The sequence below is a fragment of the Oncorhynchus nerka genome, linkage group LG15 (assembly GCF_034236695.1).
Source record: "Oncorhynchus nerka isolate Pitt River linkage group LG15, Oner_Uvic_2.0, whole genome shotgun sequence".
NCBI lineage: Eukaryota > Metazoa > Chordata > Actinopteri > Salmoniformes > Salmonidae > Oncorhynchus > Oncorhynchus nerka.
In genome coordinates, this window is record NC_088410.1 from 47716175 (window position 1) to 47736069 (window position 19895).

At 40.7% G+C, this 19895-nt stretch overlaps 1 long non-coding RNA gene across 1 annotated transcript; it reads right to left on the reverse strand.

Annotated features, from left to right (window-relative positions):
* Positions 1–6130: 6130 nt before the first annotated feature.
* On the reverse strand, positions 6131–17368 carry LOC115142819 (uncharacterized). The gene is made up of 3 exons (XR_003865565.2): positions 11988–17368; positions 11380–11498; positions 6131–11247 (listed from the first exon to the last, which is right to left on the reverse strand). It is a non-coding gene; the product is annotated as an uncharacterized LOC115142819 (long non-coding RNA).
* Positions 17369–19895: the final 2527 nt, after the last annotated feature.

The window sequence follows — 19895 nt, forward strand, 5'->3', positions numbered from 1 at the left end:
ACAATAATTTTTACTTTTATTTTGAGCTGTTCTCCGCTCTGTTAAATGAGGGTTATAAAGCCAACTTAGTACATAGTGGGATTGAATGGAGAACATGATGGTAATACATAAATATCTATTTCTGTTTAATACCGTGCCTTATTTCATAGTCCTTTTGGGAGAAGTTTCTCTTTGTGTCTGGATCCAGTTAGGTTGTGTCACGTCTCTGGTGAGACGTGAAGAGAGGGTTTTGTAAGGAATTGCTATTTCGTATGCAAGTGACTAACTTACTGCTAATTACATGGCTACAACTCACAGTAAAGCCTGTGGGGTCCCCCACAGGATAGCTCCCACATTACACACATAATCTCCTTTTATTTTTAACCGAACACTGTGCCCGAAGAAGATCCTACGATGACGGACAGACAACTGAGCCAATGGCGGAAGACTACAGACTACAACCAGCTGAACCAATCCGGAGATCCGATCTTCCTAGGGTCAACCTACTTTCTGTGACGTATATAAGAGCTGTGCTGACTGTTTACGCTCTCTCTGCCTGCCGTTCCACACGAACTAACGGAAGAGCCGTATTTACGTGTACCAGATATTCTCCCTCTGAAATAAACTGTCGCTTGTCGTACAATTTTAACACCTGGTCTGAATCGATCCTTAACCGGCTCACCCTTCTAATATCCTTTTATCAACACAACTCACAGTAAAGCCTGTGGGGTCCCCTACAGGATAACTCCCACATTACACACATAATCTCCCTTTTAACCGAACACTGTGTGCCCGAAAAGGATTTTACGATGACGGACAGACAACTGAGCCAATGGCGGAAGACTACAGACTACACCCAGCTGAACCAATCCGGAGATCCGATCTTCCGGAGTCAACCTACTTTCTGTGCCGTATATTAGGGCTGTACTGATTGTTGGCGGCCTCTTTTCCTGCTGTTCTGTGCGAGCTAACGGGAGAGCCGTAATTACGCTGTACTAGATATCTTCACTCTGAATAAACTGTCGCTTGTTATACAATTTACCACTTTGTCTGAATCGATCCTTGACCGGCTCATCCTTCTACATATCTAATTACTAACACTCGCCATTATTTTGAATGAATTAGTCTCTCAATTCAACCTAAACAAACTATTAAAACATTCAGTTCAGATCTTGAACAAACACTAACAACCGTATTTTTCCGGGCAAAACCTATAAATATTTGAATTACAATCTGAATGAATTTTAGTCTATCGGTGTCAAGGCTGAGATACGAACCCCAGTATCCCGCGTTGTAGGCAAAAACTTGACCTCTGAACCACCAACGCTATTGAGACAAGTCCCAGAATATATTACAATTCAAAGGTCCAAGCTTTTCCCCAGCGAGGATTCTCCTTACTCTTTCTATCTACTCCGAACTGCTTTTATATGTTTTTCGTTTCAGTGTCTCCAGTATTTTACCAAGCTCCCCGTCGACTGGGAGCCCGTTGGGCGCGGCAATACTGCCCTCTTCTGTCCATTCTCTGTATAATTTTCCCCCTCATTTCTTCCAGTCCTTTCCATCTTTACCTCCGTTAATTTCCAGTGTCGATTTCAATGTTTACAACACCTTCTCAGCCTCCTGACTAGTCATTGTTAAGTACATTTGGGGTGTTTATCATATCATTTTTTGAATTATTTCCAACACCAATTCGCCACTTTTTATTTAACGTTGCTACCTCCTTAGTCAATTAACAGTATGACTTCAAGAAATACCCGTAGGTCATTCAAACTGGTATTAGCTATTCCCACTCAATACCCAATGTACTACATTCATTCAGTGAACTTATCTTATTTCCAATAAAACCCATCTCATTACCCTTAGGTCATTTAAAATGTTATTGTGCGCCGACTAATAACTAATGTACCACAGTCACTCGATGAACTTATCTTATTTGGAATATAACACAGGTCTCTTGCCTGTACTATTATCCGTAGATCATTCAGCCCGTCATCAGTACGCCGACTGACTAATGTACCACAATCATTCGATTTGTCCTTGTCAAATCTTCATTCACACCAGTAAGTAGGCCGACTCACCCACACACCAACCAGTAGGTACGCCGACCCACCGAGTACGTTACATTCGCTGTTATATTGCCGTTCATCCACACTCACACCAGTAAGTTCGCAGACCCACCCTCATATAAACCAGTAGCTTCGTCGAACTACCTAGTACATTACATTCACTGTCATACCATAAAAGTGATCGATCAGTTCAAAATTGCATTTACCACTATGTATTCCCTATGATCCTTTACTAAACTAACCTAAACTAATGAAATTTGGTCACTTACATCAAACAGGTGTCTCACAAAAATACATTTGGATAATGCCAATATGCAGAACTTTAGTTTATTCACAATAGGTGTCTGCTTACCTTTTTAGTTGACCGGTCTAGTTTGTAAGGTACACCGTTCAACGACAGCAATGGTCAATTGAATCCTACAGACGAAGAACCATATATGTGACAATTTTTCCATTTTAAGATAATCAGTTATTTTTATATTATTAATTGTGTGTACCACATTAGGTGTTTTATGGTTGACAAAAAAATTACCATACCCATATCTTCCAACAAAAATTTATATTTCTTTGTTATTTCAAAAAATACTTTTTTTTATTGCCGTTTTAATTTTAAGAATGTGGAAGAACAGTATATCTCCAGTGATGATTTCAGTTTGTGGAAGAACAGTATATGTGACATTTTGCATGACTTGACTTGTAAGATGTCTTTTTTTAACACCTGATATGATGTTTTAATAAGTACTTTCAAGTACAGACGCCCTTCATGTAAATAACTTAAATGCAATATGTAGTTAATTCATTTGTATGGAGGTTCATTTAAAGGTGGTCTATCAACTTTAGCACTGATGACTTTTCTTAAAAGTTGAGTCATGAAATCTTAGTCTCATTTAAAATGAAGCCCTCAATGTGAACATACCATTGAACTACAAAACACTCACAATCTATACACAGAATGAGTTTGTCTTGCACCATTGTGTAACACAGCACTTTTAGAGTTAATGTTAATGTACGTATCATTACTGTCAAAGTTCAACTATGCAAGTGTTCAATATAGCTATTATAATAATAGGCGTTTTGTCTTATTTCTAACCTGTTCTAAGCCGGAGAGAATCAACATTTAACATTTACATTTAAGTCATTTAGCAGACGCTCTTATCCAGAGCGACTTACAAATTGGTGCGTTCACCTTAAGACATCCAGTGGAACAGCCACTTTACAATAGTGCATCTAAATCTTTTAAGGGGGGGGAGGGGGTGAGAAGGATTACTTTATCCTATCCTAGGTATTCCTGAAAGAGGTGGGGTTTCAGGTGTCTCCGAAAGGTGGTGATTGACTCCGCTGTCCTGGCGTCGTGAGGGAGTTTGTTCCACCATTGGGGGGCCAGAGCAGCGAACAGTTTTGACTGGGCTGCGCGGGAACTGTACTTCCTCAGTGGTAGGGAGGCGAGCAGGCCAGAGGTGGATGAACGCAGTGCCCTTGTTTGGGTGTAGGGCCTGATCAGAGCCTGGAGGTACTGAGGTGCCGTTCCCCTCACAGCTCCGTAGGCAAGCACCATGGTCTTGTAGCGGATGCGAGCTTCAACTGGAAGCCAGTGGAGAGAGCGGAGGAGCGGGGTGACGTGAGAGAACTTGGGAAGGTTGAACACCAGACGGGCTGCGGCGCTCTGGATGAGTTGTAGGGGTTTAATGGCACAGGCAGGGAGCCCAGCCAACAGCGAGTTGCAGTAATCCAGACGGGAGATGACAAGTGCCTGGATTAGGACCTGCGCTGCTTCCTGTGTGAGGCAGGGTCGTACTCTGCGGATGTTGTAGAGCATGAACCTACAAGAACGGGCCACCGCCTTGATGTTAGTTGAGAACGACAGGGTGTTGTCCAGGATCACGCCAAGGTTCTTAGCGCTCTGGGAGGAGGACACAATGGAGTTGAGCATAATTTGCAAATACATTCATTAAAATTCCTACAATGTGATTTTCTGGATTTTTTTTCTAATTTTGTCTGTCATAGTTGAAGTGTACCTATGATGAAAATTACAGGCCTCTCTCATATTTTTAAGTGGGAGAACTTGCACAATTGGTGGCTGACTAAATACTTTTTTGCCCCACTGTATATATTTTATGGCAGGGAAATTCGCACTGACACTTAATGTTAGCTTGATGGCTATTCGTTTTACCAATCTATGGTACAATGTTATTTGCAATTGTATAAAAATATATATAATTTAGGTCAAACACTTGCGTGGTGCAAAGGACTGTTTTTATTTGCAACTAGTAAGAACTTTTCTTTTTGTGAGAACCCGATTTATGTGAACGTATACAAGTTTCATATTCTTCACATAGTCACTGTGATAGTAAATGTCAATTTCTGTTTTATCTATTAATGCCAGGGGAATCCGTAATATTTTGAAAAGGACATCTTTATTTTTGTATTGTAAGGGTAAGAGTGCCGACTTTAAAAAATTGTATTCAAGAAACTGCGTTTTGGAAGTGTCAGTGGGGGAATACTATTTGGTTTTCATTTGGTACTAATCGGTCAGCAGGTGTTGCTGTTTTAAAAGGCAACTTTAAGGGTCATATTGAGTCATGAAGCAGATAATACTGGGTAGATGTCAACCGATTAATGGGAATGGCAGATTAATTAGTGGCCGATTTCAAGTTTTCATAAAAATCCGAAATCGGTCTTTTTGGGGCGCCAATTAATTTAACCAATATAACAGACATGTTTCATTATTTACTTGAGGCTAAATAGATTTTATTGATGTATTATATTAAGTTAAAATAAGTGTTCATTCAGTATTGTTGTAATTGTCATTATTACAAATAAATAAAAATCGGCCGATTAATCGGCATCAGTTTTTTTGATCCTCCAATAATCGATATCGGCGTTGAAAAATCATAATCAGTCAACCTCTACAGGGAGATGGATTATACCATTGGTAGATGTCAACCACGTTCAATTAACTCTTGTAAATACTTATGCTTCCAATAACAAGTTATTTTATTTAGAGACATTGAAAGGAAAATAAGTAAAATTATGTCTAAATTTCCATTGGCCAAAGAAATATGGGGTGGAGATTTTAATACAGTGTTACATGATAATCTAGATAGATGGCCTCCTAAGGATAGCAATTATGTTTGTGAGATAAGGGATATATGTACACGGTTAGGTGTTCTAGATATTTGGAGACATAAGAACACAGATAAGATTGTTTACATTAAGTACTAAAGATTTATCTATACAATCCTGTATTGATTTATGGCTGATATCTGAAGATATGGCTGACAAGGTTGATACAGTCTCGATTGAACCATCTATTTTAACAGACCACAAAGGAATCTCAATAAAGATAAATATGCATGGTTTGTCAACAAAAAAAAGTTAGTAAAGGTTACTAGAAAATGAAGACTTTACTAGAGAATTGAGTATTTAAGAAGGAAGTAGCATGAATTATTGATAAATACTGGAATTGTGCCTGTGTTATGAATACGTTTAGAAGTTACTGGGAGCTAATGAAATTTGATATAAGGCTTTTGGCCATTTCAATGGGGAAATAAATTGCTCGTGCCAAGAGAGAGAAAGAATATGACATAAAGGGAATAATGGATTATACAACAAAAAAACTGAATTTGCTAATCAGGAATTACTGGAGCTATTATCATTGCAAATACAGTTAGACTGTATCTATGAGGAAAAGGCCCAGGGAGCGTTTGTAAGAACAAGATGGAAATGGATGGAAGAGGGAGAGAAAAATACAAAATATTTATTTAATTTAGGGGGGGGAAGGCAGGCGAAAAGACTTCCATATGTAAATGAATGATTAATAATACTCCCAGTGACAATCCAAAAGAAATCTCGGCATGTTGCCCAGTTTTATCAGAGTCTATACATCAGCCCAGTCAACTTCCAATATGGATCTTTTCTTAGAAAAGGTAGCAAACATTGCTAAGAAGATAGATCATGATTTCAGGGATTTTTGTGATGATGAGTTATCTGAAATTGAGATAAAATACTGTATTAAAAGCCTTAAGGACAATAGCTCCCTGTAACGGCTTTCTTCCTGGGAAAGAGAGGACCAAAGTGCAGCGTCGTGAGTGTTCATCTTCTTTAATAATAAATCCCAACTGAACACTCCAAATTACAAAACAACAAATGTGAAACCCGAAAACAGTCCTATCTGGTGCATAGACACAAAGACAGGAAACAATCACCCACAAACCCCAACACAAAACAAGCTACCTAAATATGGTTCCCAATCAGAGACAATGACTTACACCTGCCTCTGATTGAGAACCATATCAGGCAAAACACAGAAATAAACAAACTAGACACAACATAGAATGCCCACCCAGCTCACGTCCTGACCAACACTAAAACAAGGAAAACACACAAGAACTATGGTCAGAACGTGACAGTCCCCTGGAAATTATGGTTTAATAAGCGAGTTTTATGAAGCATTCAATGATAAATTGATTCCTTTCATTCTTGCTATGTTTCAAGAATCAATATAAAAAGGGGAGTTATCGGGTTCCTTAAAGCAAGGTGTAATTACTTTGATTCTTGAATTACAAAACAACAAATGTGAAACCCGAAAACAGTCCTATCTGGTGCATAGACACAAAGACAGGAAACAATCACCCACAAACCCCAACACAAAACAAGCTGTGCTTCTACACCTGCATTGCTTGCTGTTTAGGGTTTTAGGCTGGGTTTCTGTACAGCACTTTGAGATATCAGCTGATGTACGAAGGGCTATATAAATACATTTGATTTGATTTCCAAACCCAATAAGGATACAACTGGAGACCCATTGGCCTGTTGAATAATGATAGGAAATAATTTGCCCTTGTATTTGCTAAGAGGTTGAAACAAAGCTTGCATCATATAATTCATGAAGAACAATCTGGTTTTATGCATGGTCGACACATTAGTAATAACATCAGGTTGGTCTTAGATATGATTGACTAAAATGACCTCATTCTTGATGATAGATTTCTTATATTTGTTGATTTTATAAAGCTTTTGACACTGTAGAACATGAGTTTATGTTCAAAGCAATACGTTTTGGGGGGTTTGGTGACATTTTTTGAAAGCATTCTAAACTGTATATAGAGGTTGTTCTAGCTCTGTAAAATTAGCTCACGGGACATCCCAAAGATTTGATATTGGCTGTGGCATTAGGCAGGGCTGCCCAATTAGTAATTTTTTATTGGTCACTCAAACTATGGCTCTTCATATCAAGCAAGGGAATTTTCAAGGTGTTTCAGAACTTGGCAATGAATTTAAACTATCTAAACTGGCAGATGATCACCATATTTTAAGAGACAGGAATGAGGTTTCTAAAGCAGTTTCCTGTATTGAAGCATTTTCCTTAGTTTCAGGTATGAAAATTAATATCGATAAGTCAGTCTTATTTCCATTCAAGGATTGTGTTTTACAGGAAGTATATGTTATCCCAATTAAAGATAAGGTTACTTATCTTGGAATTGTTATATGCAAGGATGAAATACAAAGGAGTGAATTGAACTTTAACCCCATTATTGAGAAAACAAAGAAGAAGAACCTCTGGTTGATGAGAGATATTTCGTTATACGGTCGGGTTTTATTGTCCAAAGCTGAAGGGTTATCCAGATCAGTTTATGTCTCGTTATCACTTAACTTACCCCCTAAAATTGTAAAGGACTTAGATAAGCTTCTTTATAATTTTATTTGGAGGAACAAGACTCACTATCTACGAAAATATATTCTCACAAATACCCAAGGACAAGGAGGTCTTGAGGTTTTAGATTTCAATACTCTAAATAATACTTTTAAAATAAATTGGATTCTGAAGTATGTTAAGAACCAGAACAGTATTTGGAATGTCTTCCCTAAGTATTTATTTGACTCTGTTGGTGGTTTAGAATTTTTGCTTCTATGTAATTTTGATAAAATCCCAGTAAAATTGGCCAAATTCCATAAGCAGGCAATTTTAGCTTGGATGTTAGCATATAAACACAATTTTCCCCCTCACAGATAATATATATGGAACAACAAAGATATACAATCTAAAAATAAGTCTATTTTCTGTTGTAATTAGTTTGATAATAAAATTATTTTGGTTGGTCAGTTACTGAATGAGGATGGATATCTACTCTTTCTTGATAAGTTTAAAATTCCAATAACCCCGAAAGAATATGCAATTGTTTTTGATGCGATTCCAAGGGGGCATGTATCTCTTTTAAATTCCTCTGTGGTTGATTTAAGTAACATAGATTCACATGAAAATATATTCATTAGCAATATTAACATCAAAGATAAATGTAGTAATAAACTGATTAGGAATATTGTTTGTGATACTACAATTCCCTCAGCAAGATTCTTTTGGACAAATATCTATGGTGATATACAATAGGGGAAAGCATGGAAAATTGCTAACAAATATTGTATTAGTAACAAAGTTATATTTAAAATGTTACATAGAATTTATCTTGTGAAACATGTTTTGGAAAGATTCAAGCTAAATATTGACTATAACTGTGATTTCTGTGGAATGGAGAAGGAGACAATTTTGCATTTGTTTTTAGTAGAATTTTTGGGATTGACATACAGAATTTTGTTACGAGAAAATAGGACCAGTTGTACTATTTGATGGTTTTGATATAATGATTTATTTCACAAATTCTGACATAGATAAAAATGTAGTAGATTTAATTAAACTGCTAATAATACTAGGTAAATTTCATATTCACAAATGCAAATGGTCTAATTCAAAAACCTAACATTTTTCACTTTATAAATGAATTTAAACAATATGGCACTACGTTAACTAAAATGAAAAACAAAAATGCAATTAAAACTTGTTGTATTATTAATACATATGATTTGTTTGTTTCACGGCTTCAATAAGTAGTGAGTGCAGGAGTCAGGCGCAGAGAGCAGGGTACTTCAAAAGATGTGGATCTTAAACAGTGGTGTCTTTGCGATGTAATGACAAATGTTGGGGAGAAAGATGGGGGAAATATATCATCTATAATAATAATATAATCTATAATATATCATCTATCTGTATATTTCAATCCATTTTATTTCAACTTTCGGGCTTGTGCTGTTTCTGGAAAAGTTACATGAGCCTTTGTCATAGTAATCTCTCCAGCCTGATGTTAAGGTTTTAAAATGTTTTGCAGAGGTTTTCTACAAAGCACTCAATGGATATACGTATGCCTGACATGAAGCTTCTCCGCATCTCAGAAATGTTTGCCAACTTTTCTCCACTTGCTGCCCCTCTTGTGAAAACAATGGAAATGTCAGCTGATGTGCCCCTGGTCGAGTCCGCCTTTGGGCCAGTGCAAGCTGGCAGTGTGCTTTCCTATCAACTTCCACAGCCAAAGACCTGTGAAATTGTGAAGATTGCCGATGCCCCTTCTCCACTAATACTTATGTTAGATGGCAACAGGCTTCAGGCTTCCCAGTGTGCTTACGTCCTTAGCCATCAGGAGCAGTTCCACGTTAAGGCATTAGAGACAACCTACGAGATGTCACACAAAGTCGAGGTTGCTACATGGGAGCAGAGCAGCAGCCCGGAATGGCATCAGCTCAGGAAAATGAGAATAACATCCTCTCGTTTCCGAGAGATTTGCCATGTCCGGGGAGAGACCTCAGCTGACCACCGAGTTGAGCGGATGTTCAAGGGATCTGGTGTGCAGACCGTGGAGATGAAGAGGGGGCTAGCCATGGAGCCAGTGGCTATACAGTAGTATTGCACACTGAAGAATGTTAACTTCTTTCCGTGTGGCTTCGTAGTGCACCCAGATGCTCCGTGGTTAGGATCCTCTCCAGGTGGCATCATATTTGATCCCAATGTGAGACCACACTTTGGACTCTTAGAGGTCAAGTGCCCAAATGTACCAAGTTAGGTTGACTGCCTTTACCTGAGGATACAGAATGGAGAGCTGAAGTTGAAGAGATTTCATGCTTACTACTGGCAGGTGCAAGGTCAAATTCTTCTCGCAGGTTGTAGCTGGTGTGATCTGTCATCTGTGCACAGGAGGACATCCTAGTTGAAAGGATATCTAAAGATCTACATGTTTCAAAAAATATAAGAGAGAAGGTTAACCACTTTTATTTTTACCACTACTTGTAGAAGTGTCTCACACCTGAATGGATCCCCTGCATGGGTGCCAAGTTTAGTGGTTTCATGAAAAATAACTATTGATGTTCTTGTGAAGAAAACTGCAGTAGAATATATTTGTTTAAAATAATGTATTTCAGCAAATGTTCAACAGTTCAGTTAATCAATTACACATCTCTAACATTGTATACAGTCTTGCATTCTGGCTATTCTGTGTTTACTTGATTTCTTTCCCCCACCCCTAAACCCATTGCCTAATTAAAGCCAATAAAAGCTCCACACAAACTGATATTCACTACAACACAAATGATTGATGCATGTTGTAGATTAACAAATTATTATTTTGCTGCTGATGCATGTTGTAGATTAACAAATTATTATTTTGCTGCTAGAAAATAAACACATGTACATTTACACTGGCTTGGCCCATGCTCTGACCAAAGGTCCGTTTTGATAGTTCACCAACAGGCAAATAATTGGTTGATGCTGCCTGAGATGATCAGGGGGGTGACTGTGTCAAACAGCTTGTGCTCCTTTACTCTGCAGATCATTCTTTCAACATGTACTCTCAGCCTGGCAATGGATTGGGACTCCCTAACCTCATGCGCTGGCATCTGTGTGCGTCTTGACAGAAATGCTGTCCGGTAGACCTTGCACGGAACAATGTCATCTACGAGAAAGCCCTTATCCACCATAATGGCCATGTCAGGGGTGAGTAAGGAAATAATTCCAGACTGCTTGAAGATCTCCTTGTCACTCACAGATCCAGCACACAACGATGACATAAAAGTGACAGCTCCATGTGGTGACATTCCCAACATCTCACTCTTCAGTAGTAGTGAAGATGGTGTCTGGCAGTGGAGTTCAGTGCAGTCGATCACTACCTGGGTGTCTGGATAGTCCTTGAGCCTAGGTGGCAGGTGAGCTTTGATGGTTTCCTTGGGGATCCATATCCGTGCTGATCCAAGCAGAGGAAGTTGGCCCAAGAGATGATAATCCGTCTCACTGTCGATTGGTGAATGCTGAACCAATGGGCCAAATCCTTCTGCTGAAGGGTTGAGTCATGAACAAGAAGAACTCGTCGATTGATAGCAGTGTCTGAACGAACGTAAAGAAAAACGTTTTAGTACAATATAGTCCTTACATTCGGTCCATAACAAAGAAGTTAATGTTTTAAAATTACAGTAAGATCAAATAATATTCTAAGTATTTAATGAAGTTGTCCCTTACCGGTTTTCTTCGAGTAACACTTGTTTCAGATGGATTGGTGCTTGTGACTTTTAAACCTGGTTTCTGCTGGCCGCTCAGTCAAGTGCCAGAAGGCCATCAGGTGGGTGTAGATTGCAAATCTAAAGACAGACCCAGAGTATTTGAATACCAAAAAAACTCATTACTATTATTGCCCATCTTCTCTGAGCATCAAGTAGCACTAGACATGACCAAGCTGCTATTGTAGCCTGTTTTTCTTGTTACTGCAATTCTACTGTAATTCACAGCAGCTATCATCACATCAGTGAATTTGTTTTAAATGTTCTGTTATTTAAACCTGGGAAGTGGACTAAGTGTTAACCCCCAAAAATGCTTCCAGGACGTTGCTGCAAACAAGATGTGGTTCTTAGTCCACTTCCCAGGTTAAATAACAGAACATTTCAAACAAATTCACAACCAATGTAAAGACAATATACATTCAATGTGCCTACTTATGCTACGATATGCTAGCCTAGTTTTAAATAACAATGAACATGTTCTTAAAGGTAAGATGGACTTTGGGATAATAATAATAATTCATAGTAAATAAAACAATAGTAATGCTGGATAATAGTAAATCATTACTATACCTTGTGTAAAAATGTATATCCTCGTCAGAACCAGCAAATCGCTGTAAACCAAAGCCATGTTGAGCGGTCAGTTTCTCCAGCTTGGCTCAAAGCTCCTCAATTTCTCTTACATGCTCATGGTTTGCCATTAGGGCGTGTCAAGGGCTGCAGGTTCAGGGACTGCACAGTAATCATGTGTCTGGACCTGATCAGAGACGGCACAGTCCATAGGCAGCAGCGCACCTTGTTATTCATCCTCCTCAGTTGGAGCAAGAGGTTTCAGTCTTCTTTCCCAAACACCAGGTCTCTTTTGAATGTGCCAGTTCCATGCGAAGACTGTAGGAACAACACCACTTTGTAGGTATTGTTGCCCCCCAATTTCTCCCTCAACAAAGTCACTCTCGATGAAATGTGTAGTACACACCTTTGTGTGTTAGGTGACAGTAAAGTTGTCACGACATACTGCCACCAACCACCTTTTTCTCTCTGAGCTCTACATCGACCGGGAAACTATGGAAACTCACAATACCATTACATTTGGAAGAAACTGAACAATGTTCATTAGTGTTAGAGTTGCGTAAATTCAAATCTGGTATCAGGATAAATATGACAATGAGTCACCGATTGTATACTATGTATTTTTTATTAGCTAAGCAATAAGTGGTAAATGCAATTTTCGTATATACGGGCTCTCTGTCCCACCTCGCAGGGCAAAACAGAGAACTGACAAGATGTATGTAAACAGTATTCTTTATACTAGAGGCTGGGCGTGGTTTAAACTTGCTCAGCCTATTGCAGGCGCTCAGGCGGGTCCCCGCCTCTTGGCGCTTCTGTTGATAGATGTAAGTGTTGCTGTGAAGAACATCCAGGCTCTCATGCTCCATACCGTTATCTCGCACCTGGCTCCTGTTATCTAACAAAAGACCGCTTGTTCTGCAACCCCACGAATGTGCCCTGTCTTCTGTATTTTTCCATCACTGACACTTTTAACAATGTTTCAAGTCAGCTATGTTGCATAACACATACATACATCCACACAAGCCAACAGCAGATAATATTCAATCATATATATGGTAATGGGCTATAGTGCATAACACAGAAACCTCATATTAGCACCCCATTCGCATGGCTGTAATTTAAACGTAGTCAACTATTTCAGTCAGAAATGCATCGACTACAGTTAGATAGCAAGTGTAGAGGACTGCTAATTCCTATGTAGGTGACATTACATTACTATTAATTCCTATGTAGGTGACATTACACTACTATAGCTGAGACAACGTATTTTCATAGTAAAACAGGTCGGGCCCCATACAGGATATTTCTCACACACACACTCACTGTAATCATCCAGAACACTGTCACAACAGGATACTCCTAGCCACAGGTGCTAGCCGGCAGTTCGGCCACAACTCCCCTGAAGATAGGGACGCACACACTTTACACACTGACCCCAGAAGACAGGGACGACGCACATACAGTACACACATAGCTGCCGAGGACACCCAGATAAGACACCCACAGATTGGCAGAAAGCCTAGACTTAGTGACTGAAGATAGCGCACACACCAGATCTCCTTTTCAGCTGAACATGGTGTGACGACCAAGAACAGGCATGGCAGGATTCTACGATGACGGACAGACAACAGAGCCAATGCCGGATGACTACACCCCAGCCTGATCCAATCCGAAGATCCGATCTCCTAGAAATCAACCTACTTTCTGTTCTGTATATGAAGCTTGTACCCACTGTTAGCAAGTGCCTTTTTGCTAGTCTCTGATGAGCTAACAGAGGGGCCCGTATATACGCCGTACCAGATATCTTCACTCTGAATAAACCTGTCGCTTGTCGTACAATCTACCACCTTGTCTGCATCGATCCTTGACCGACTCACCCTTTATCATATCCCATTATCAACACAAGCTAATGATAAAACAATAGCAGAAATCGCTCTGTAAGTCATCAACCCGGTAGGAAGTAAATTAGAAAGTTGGAGGCGGTATAATGCATAGAATAGAGCCTATTGGTTATATCTTCAGTCGCGTGCTGCATTCTGTTGTTATGTGAACGATTGGCAGAGCCTTGAATACAGACAGTAATGCTCCAAATGCGCTTCACTCATCGGATCTACACGATTCACGTAGGTCACCTATTTTGGATTCAAAACAGCGAATTATGCCAAGAGCTGACTAGTTTGCATCCCTGTGTTTAGTCATTGGCCCACTGTTACTGCAAGGAATTCTAATTGTTCAACCACAGGCTAGGGTTGGGGGTTATAAATTACATCCTGTCCCTTTGTTTGTGGAGGAATCACTGAAGACAGGGGAGAATGAATACCTCTCAGCATAACATCTATGATTTGTCCTCTTTGAATAAAACTATTTTTCTCCCCCTAATTTGCCTTGGGGTCTGTGTTATTGGAGAGTAACGTCAACTGCTAACGACAGATTATTGGTAATGGTGAGAGGTTAGCATGTCTTGGGAGTATGTTCCTCTGTAACTTTCTCAATCATCATTATTCACGATTCATTCATGATCCTCCGTAATCATGGTAGCATCCACATTAATGTAGAAGTGTTCAGAAACATACTATATTCTTATTTACAATAAAATTGCTCCAAAATGAAACAATACATTATTTACCATTCATTACCCTGAAATATCTCAATCATATCACGTGAAAGGAGTTCCCATAGGTCGTTTGGTGACCCGTTACTCTACTCAGAGAACCACGGTTATATCCGTAGCTCAGCATTTTCATGTATGTATTTATTCAAATGGAATACAGTTGGATAATAACTTCAACATATACTCATAGCATCTCTGAATCTTTAGAAGGCTCCATAACATCAGCTGCCCAGCTGCTTCCCTTTGTTGCGTTTCCTATTAGGACTGGCCTGAATCCCAGACGATAAAGCTTCCTGAGCAGAAAGCAAGACTTTACAAAGGTTATCAGAATGATCTAAATTAGATTCTTACATTTGTTTGTCTTTATTGAAATTGCATGGCATGCACAAGTCATCTCCCGACATCCTGGGGACCTCGGTCAATGTCGAATATTGCAGTGCATCCGGTGTGACCATGCTGAATAAGTGGTTATACAAGACAGTGTATTTCACAACAAGAGGATTTCAAACTAAACCAAAAAGAAGGGATGCAATCAATTTATAACATTTTTGACATGCGTTTTTCTGGATTTTTTGTTGTTATTTTGTCTCTCACTGTTCAAATACACCTACCATTAAAATTATAGACTGATCATTTCTTTGTCAGTGGGCAAATGTACAAACTCAGCAGGGGATCAAATACTTTATTCCCTCACTGTACATATAAAGAGCTGTGAAAACGCGGTCACTTGTCTGAATTGCTCTGGTACATACAGCTCCCATACATCACTAAAGATGTCTGAGAAACATTTGAATTTGTAGCTTTCAGCTTCTCTGTCTGCAGGACTGTTTTGGGAGTGGGTGGTTTTGGAGCAAGAATAGTGTTGTGGTGCCATGACCTACCTGACTTTCGTTCCAGGATGGAGTAGCAGTCGGGTGTCTGTTTTGTTTGTCTTGTCCCATCCCGTGTATATATAATTTTCTTTGTATATATTTCATACATATTTTTTTATATTTTTAATCTCAATTTCCATGTACGGACTGAACATACTCTCCTGCAACCCGCCTCACCCAATGTGGTTTGGATCTGCTTTTTCTATACTTTAGAACCGGAACCCCCATCAGTTAGCCAGTTAGTTAGCTACTGCTAGCGGTCATCACCGTTAACTTGGACATCAGCCAGCCTCAGCCTGATCAATTCCTGCTAGTCTGCACAGCATGATTTCAACCCAGAGCATATCGGAATGCTTTTTCTATACCCCATCTCTGGATTCCTACCGCAAGCGCTGAACCTTTACTCCAGTTCATCGCAGCTAGCTAGCTGCTATCCGAGTGGCTACTCCTGGCTAACGTTTCTGTCCCGACGCAAGCACCAGTTAGCATGGAGCTAACCTCGTGCTAGGCCCATCTCCCGGGTAGCCGACGAGATCCATCAGACAATACCTGGGTTTCAATACCTCTTTTGCCAATTGGCCTGGACCCCTTGCTGCCGACACGGAGCCCCGCCGATCCATCACGACTGGTCTGCCGATGTAACCACCCGAGGGGGTTTCAACAGGCTCTTCCGTTGCGACGTCCCCCTGAGGCCCATCTGCTAGCCTGCTAGCCCCGGCCTGCTAGCTGTCTGAATCACCGTGTCCCCAGCTCGCCTAGCTACTCACTGGACCCTATGACCATTATGCTACACATGCCTCTCCCTAACGTCAATATGCCTTGTCTATTGCTGTTTTGGTTAGTGATTTTTGTGTTTTTCACTGTAGAGCCTCCAGCCCTGCTCAATATGCCTTTGATAGCCCTTTTGTTCCACCCCACACACATGTGGTGACCGCACCTAGCTTAAATGGTGCCTCCAGAGACAAAACCTCTTTCACCGTCACTCAATGCCTAGGTTTACCTCCACTGTACTCACATCCTACCATACCCTTGTCTGTACATTATGCCTTGAATCTATTCCTCCATGCCCAGAAATCTGCTCCTTTTACTCTGTTCCGAACGCACTAGACGACCAGTTCTTATAGCCTTTATCCGAACTCTTATCCTACTCCTCCTCTGTTCCTCTGGTAATGTAGAGGTTAACCCAGGCCCTGGCGCCCATTCCCCAGGCGCTCTCATTTGTTGACTTTTGTAACCGTAAAAGCCTTGGTGTCATGCATGTTAACATTAGAAGCCTCCTCTCTAAATTTGTTTTATTCACTGCTTTAGCACACTCCACCAACTCGGATGTCTTAGCCGTGTCTGAATCCTGAAATTTCCATCTCTAACTATAACAATTTCCGACAAGATAGAACTGCCACAGGGGGCGGGGTTGCAATCTACTGCAGAGATAGCCTGCAGAGTTCTGTCATACTATCCAAGTCTGCCCAAACAATTCAAGCTTCTACTTTTAAAAATGCACCTTTCCAGAAACAAGTCTCTCACCGTTGCCGCTTGTTATAGACCCCCTTCAGCCCCCAGCTGTGCCCTGGACACCATATGTGAATTGATTGCCCCCCATCTATCTTCAGAGTTCGTACTGTTAGGTGACCTACACTGGGACATGCTTAACACCCTGGCCGTCCTACAATCTAAGCTAGATGCCCTCAATCTCACAAATATTATCAAGGAACCTACCAGGAACAACCCTAAATCCGTAACCATGGGCAGTCTCTTAGATATCATCCTGACAAACTTGCCCTTTAAATACACCTCTGCTGTCTTCAACCAGGATCTCAGCGATCACTGCCTATGTGCATAATGAGTCCCCTCATCACGGTCAAACGTTCCCTAAAACACTTCAGCGAGTAGGCCTTTCTAATCAACCTGGCCCAGGTATCCTGGAAGGATATATTTTATTTATCTGTTATTTTACCAGGTAAGTTGACTGAGAACACATTCTCATTTGCAGCAACGACCTGGGGAATAGTTAGAGGGGAGAGGGGGATTAATGAGCCAATTGTAAACTGGGGATTATTAGGTGACGGTTTGAGTGCCAGATTGAGGTTTAGCCAGGACACCGGGGTTAACACCCCTACTCTTACAATAAGTGCCATGGGATCTTTAATGACCTCAGAGAGTCAGGACACCTGTTTAACATCCCATCCGGAAGACAGCACCTGACACAGGGCAGTGTCCCCAATCACTGCCCTGGGGTATTGGGATATTTTTTTAGACCAGAGGAAAGAGTGCCTCCTACTGGCCCTCCACCACCAGCATCTGGTCTCCCATCCAGGAACTGACCAGGACCAAACCTGCTTAGCTTCAGAAGCAAGCCAGCAGTGGTATGGAGGGTGGTATGCTGCTGGCAATTGACCTCATCCTGTCAGTAGAGGATGCCTGGTTGCTCTTCAAAAGTGCTTTCCTCACCATCTTAAATAAGCATGCCCCGTTCAAAAAATGTAGAACTAAGAACAGATATAGTCTTTGGTTCACCCCAGACTTGACTGCCCTCGGCCAGCATAAAAACATCCTGTGGCGTTCTGCATTAGCATCGAATAGCCTCCGCAATATGCAACTTTACAGGGAAGTCAGGAACCAATATACTCAGTCAGTTATGAAAGCTAAGGCTAGCTTTTTCAAACAGAAATTTGCTTCCTGTAGCACAAATTCCAAAAGGTTTTGGGACACTGTAAAGTATATGGAGAATAAGAGTAGCTCCTACCAGCTGCCCACTGCACTGAGGCTAGGAAACACTGTCATCACCGATGAATCTACGATAATCGATCATTTCAATAAGCATTTTTCTACGGCTGGCCATGCTTTCCACCTGGCTACCCTTACCCCGGCCAACATCTTAGCACCCCCTGCAGCAACTTGCCCTCCCCGCTTCTCCTTCATCCAAGTGCATGCTCTTCAACCGATTGCTGTCCGCACCCTCCCGCCCGACTAGCATCCCTACTCTGGACGGTTCTGACCTAGAATATATGGACAACTACAAATACCTAGGTGTCTGGTTAAACTGTAAACTCTCCTTCCAGACTCACATTAAACATCACCAATCCAAAATTAAATCTAGAATCGACTTCCTATTTCGCAACAAAGCATCCTTCACTCATGCTGCCAAACATACCCTCGTAAAACTGACTATCCTACCGATCCTTGACTTCGGCGATGTAATTTACAAAATGGCACCCAACACTCTACTCAGCAAACTGTATGTAGTCTATCTCAGTACCATCTGTTTTGTCACCAAAGCCCCATATACTACCCACCACTGTGACCTGTATGCTCTCATTTGTTTATGTGTAACTCTGTGTTGTTGTCTTTGTCACACTGCTTTGCTTTATCTTAGCCAGGTTGCAGTTGGAAATGAGAACTTTTTCTCAACTGGCCTACCTGGTTATTAAATAGGTTACATTTGAAAGAAGAAAATATAATAATTAAAAAACAGCAGAGGGCGCTGTCTTTGGCCTCTTCAGGTGGGCTGGCGAGGGTCTGGGGGGTGGACACCCAGATGCTGGGGGCCTGGTTGGTGAGGGCCTGTGGGCTGGCACTGTGCAGGGGTGACACCATGTCCTCCAAAGGAGACAAAATGAGAGGAGACTGGGATGGCACTGTACTTATTTAATTTTTTGCTTGAATTACCTGATCGTCATTTTGGCTGGTGTCTCCATGATGGTTCAAAAGGGTTGGTAGGAGAGAGAGAACTAGGGCGGGACACCACTGGAGAGGATTTCATTAGGGAAGGGTGTTTGGCAGGTGACCGGGGGAGAGAGGGCTGTTTAGCAGGAGAGCAAGGCTGAGAGGAACAGGAGAGGGAGGAGAGTTGGTCAGAGGGTGAGGGGTCAGAGTTGGCGGCATTCCGTTGGCTTTCAGTCGTTTTTTCTGTTGACAAGAAAATGTGTTAGTGCTAAATACTTTTTGGGGTGGGTGGGTCATAATAATAAGGAATGGGTAGGCCTAAATTAGAGGAACTTAGCTGTCTTTTCTAAACCTCAAATAACACAGCATAGACAGGTTACATTGAGTGACATATGCAAAAGCCGAACTTCATGTACATTTTATGTACACTTTTTATGTATTCGTCAATTAGAATGTACTTTTACTTTTCTTCTTACAACTAGGTCTAAGAGAAAAATACTACTCCAGAATTTAAGTAGTTGTTTATCGATTAAATGACCTGATTTCATACCTTTTTGCACCAGCAGAAACAAGACATGTCAATTACCAATGACTGGGCTAACCCAACCCCTACTTGCCTTTAACTTAACCAATCACATGTATTGCCTAAATGTAACCATTCACATTTGTTTGTGCCTTTATGACAAGATGGAATAGGCTGCCAGATGGCCGACATGTTTCGTGACATTGGCAAAAGTCAAACCATTTTCCAGAATGTCAGTTAAA